Source organism: Lupinus angustifolius, chromosome LG18, assembly GCF_001865875.1.
Source record: "Lupinus angustifolius cultivar Tanjil chromosome LG18, LupAngTanjil_v1.0, whole genome shotgun sequence".
Classification (NCBI taxonomy): domain Eukaryota; kingdom Viridiplantae; phylum Streptophyta; class Magnoliopsida; order Fabales; family Fabaceae; genus Lupinus; species Lupinus angustifolius.
Genome location: NC_032026.1, coordinates 5,735,693 through 5,739,509, shown reverse-complemented (window position 1 = coordinate 5,739,509; position 3,817 = coordinate 5,735,693).

Genomic DNA, 3,817 nt, shown 5'->3' with positions numbered 1-3,817 from the left:
ACATCCTCATACTCATCCTAACCTCGTCCTCATCCTCATCCTCTTGCTCTTGCTCATTCTATCCTTATCCTCATCCACATTCTCATCCTCATCCTATCCACATCCTAGTCCTCATCCTCGTCCTCATCCTCATCCTCTTGCTCTTGCTCATTCTATCCTTATCCTCATCCTCATTCACGACCTCATCCTATCCTCATTCTCATCCTCATCCTATCCACATCCTAGTCCTCATCCTCGTCCTCATCCTCATCCTCTTGCTCTTGCTCATTCTATCCTTATCCTCATCCTCATTCACGACCTCATCCTATCCTCATTCTCATCCTCATCCTATCCACATCCTAGTCCTCATCCTCGTCCTCATCCTCATCCTCTTGCTCTTGCTCATTCTATCCTTATCCTCATCCTCATTCACGACCTCATCCTATCCTCATTCTCATCCTCATCCTATCCACATCCTAGTCCTCATCCTCGTCCTCATCCTCATCCTCTTGCTCTTGCTCATTCTATCCTTATCCTCATCCTCATTCACGACCTCATCCTATCCTCATTCTCATCCTCATCCTATCCACATCCTAGTCCTCATCCTCGTCCTCATCCTCATCCTCTTGCTCTTGCTCATTCTATCCTTATCCTCATCCTCATTCACGACCTCATCCTATCCTCATTCTCATCCTCATCCTATCCACATCCTAGTCCTCATCCTCGTCCTCATCCTCATCCTCTTGCTCTTGCTCATTCTATCCTTATCCTCATCCTCATTCACGACCTCATCCTATCCTCATTCTCATCCTCATCCTATCCACATCCTAGTCCTCATCCTCGTCCTCATCCTCATCCTCTTGCTCTTGCTCATTCTATCCTTATCCTCATCCTCATTCACGACCTCATCCTATCCTCATTCTCATCCTCATCCTATCCACATCCTAGTCCTCATCCTCGTCCTCATCCTCATCCTCTTGCTCTTGCTCATTCTATCCTTATCCTCATCCTCATTCACGACCTCATCCTATCCTCATTCTCATCCTCATCCTATCCACATCCTAGTCCTCATCCTCGTCCTCATCCTCATCCTCTTGCTCTTGCTCATTCTATCCTTATCCTCATCCTCATTCACGACCTCATCCTATCCTCATTCTCATCCTCATCCTATCCACATCCTAGTCCTCATCCTCGTCCTCATCCTCATCCTCTTGCTCTTGCTCATTCTATCCTTATCCTCATCCTCATTCACGACCTCATCCTATCCTCATTCTCATCCTCATCCTATCCACATCCTAGTCCTCATCCTCGTCCTCATCCTCATCCTCTTGCTCTTGCTCATTCTATCCTTATCCTCATCCTCATTCACGACCTCATCCTATCCTCATTCTCATCCTCATCCTATCCACATCCTAGTCCTCATCCTCGTCCTCATCCTCATCCTCTTGCTCTTGCTCATTCTATCCTTATCCTCATCCTCATTCACGACCTCATCCTATCCTCATTCTCATCCTCATCCTATCCACATCCTAGTCCTCATCCTCGTCCTCATCCTCATCCTCTTGCTCTTGCTCATTCTATCCTTATCCTCATCCTCATTCACGACCTCATCCTATCCTCATTCTCATCCTCATCCTATCCACATCCTAGTCCTCATCCTCGTCCTCATCCTCATCCTCTTGCTCTTGCTCATTCTATCCTTATCCTCATCCTCATTCACGACCTCATCCTATCCTCATTCTCATCCTCATCCTATCCACATCCTAGTCCTCATCCTCGTCCTCATCCTCATCCTCTTGCTCTTGCTCATTCTATCCTTATCCTCATCCTCATTCACGACCTCATCCTATCCTCATTCTCATCCTCATCCTATCCACATCCTAGTCCTCATCCTCGTCCTCATCCTCATCCTCTTGCTCTTGCTCATTCTATCCTTATCCTCATCCTCATTCACGACCTCATCCTATCCTCATTCTCATCCTCATCCTATCCACATCCTAGTCCTCATCCTCGTCCTCATCCTCATCCTCTTGCTCTTGCTCATTCTATCCTTATCCTCATCCTCATTCACGACCTCATCCTATCCTCATTCTCATCCTCATCCTATCCACATCCTAGTCCTCATCCTCGTCCTCATCCTCATCCTCTTGCTCTTGCTCATTCTATCCTTATCCTCATCCTCATTCACGACCTCATCCTATCCTCATTCTCATCCTCATCCTATCCACATCCTAGTCCTCATCCTCGTCCTCATCCTCATCCTCTTGCTCTTGCTCATTCTATCCTTATCCTCATCCTCATTCACGACCTCATCCTATCCTCATTCTCATCCTCATCCTATCCACATCCTAGTCCTCATCCTCGTCCTCATCCTCATCCTCTTGCTCTTGCTCATTCTATCCTTATCCTCATCCTCATTCACGACCTCATCCTATCCTCATTCTCATCCTCATCCTATCCACATCCTAGTCCTCATCCTCGTCCTCATCCTCATCCTCTTGCTCTTGCTCATTCTATCCTTATCCTCATCCTCATTCACGACCTCATCCTATCCTCATTCTCATCCTCATCCTATCCACATCCTAGTCCTCATCCTCGTCCTCATCCTCATCCTCTTGCTCTTGCTCATTCTATCCTTATCCTCATCCTCATTCACGACCTCATCCTATCCTCATTCTCATCCTCATCCTATCCACATCCTAGTCCTCATCCTCGTCCTCATCCTCATCCTCTTGCTCTTGCTCATTCTATCCTTATCCTCATCCTCATTCACGACCTCATCCTATCCTCATTCTCATCCTCATCCTATCCACATCCTAGTCCTCATCCTCGTCCTCATCCTCATCCTCTTGCTCTTGCTCATTCTATCCTTATCCTCATCCTCATTCACGACCTCATCCTATCCTCATTCTCATCCTCATCCTATCCACATCCTAGTCCTCATCCTCGTCCTCATCCTCATCCTCTTGCTCTTGCTCATTCTATCCTTATCCTCATCCTCATTCACGACCTCATCCTATCCTCATTCTCATCCTCATCCTATCCACATCCTAGTCCTCATCCTCGTCCTCATCCTCATCCTCTTGCTCTTGCTCATTCTATCCTTATCCTCATCCTCATTCACGACCTCATCCTATCCTCATTCTCATCCTCATCCTATCCACATCCTAGTCCTCATCCTCGTCCTCATCCTCATCCTCTTGCTCTTGCTCATTCTATCCTTATCCTCATCCTCATTCACGACCTCATCCTATCCTCATTCTCATCCTCATCCTATCCACATCCTAGTCCTCATCCTCGTCCTCATCCTCATCCTCTTGCTCTTGCTCATTCTATCCTTATCCTCATCCTCATTCACGACCTCATCCTATCCTCATTCTCATCCTCATCCTATCCACATCCTAGTCCTCATCCTCGTCCTCATCCTCATCCTCTTGCTCTTGCTCATTCTATCCTTATCCTCATCCTCATTCACGACCTCATCCTATCCTCATTCTCATCCTCATCCTATCCACATCCTAGTCCTCATCCTCGTCCTCATCCTCATCCTCTTGCTCTTGCTCATTCTATCCTTATCCTCATCCTCATTCACGACCTCATCCTATCCTCATTCTCATCCTCATCCTATCCACATCCTAGTCCTCATCCTCGTCCTCATCCTCATCCTCTTGCTCTTGCTCATTCTATCCTTATCCTCATCCTCATTCACGACCTCATCCTATCCTCATCCTCTATCCTCCTCCTCATCCTCATCCTATCCTCATTCTCTTTCTCGTCCTCTTCCTATCCTCCTCCATATCCCCATTCTCATCCTCATCCTATCCACATCCTAGTCCTC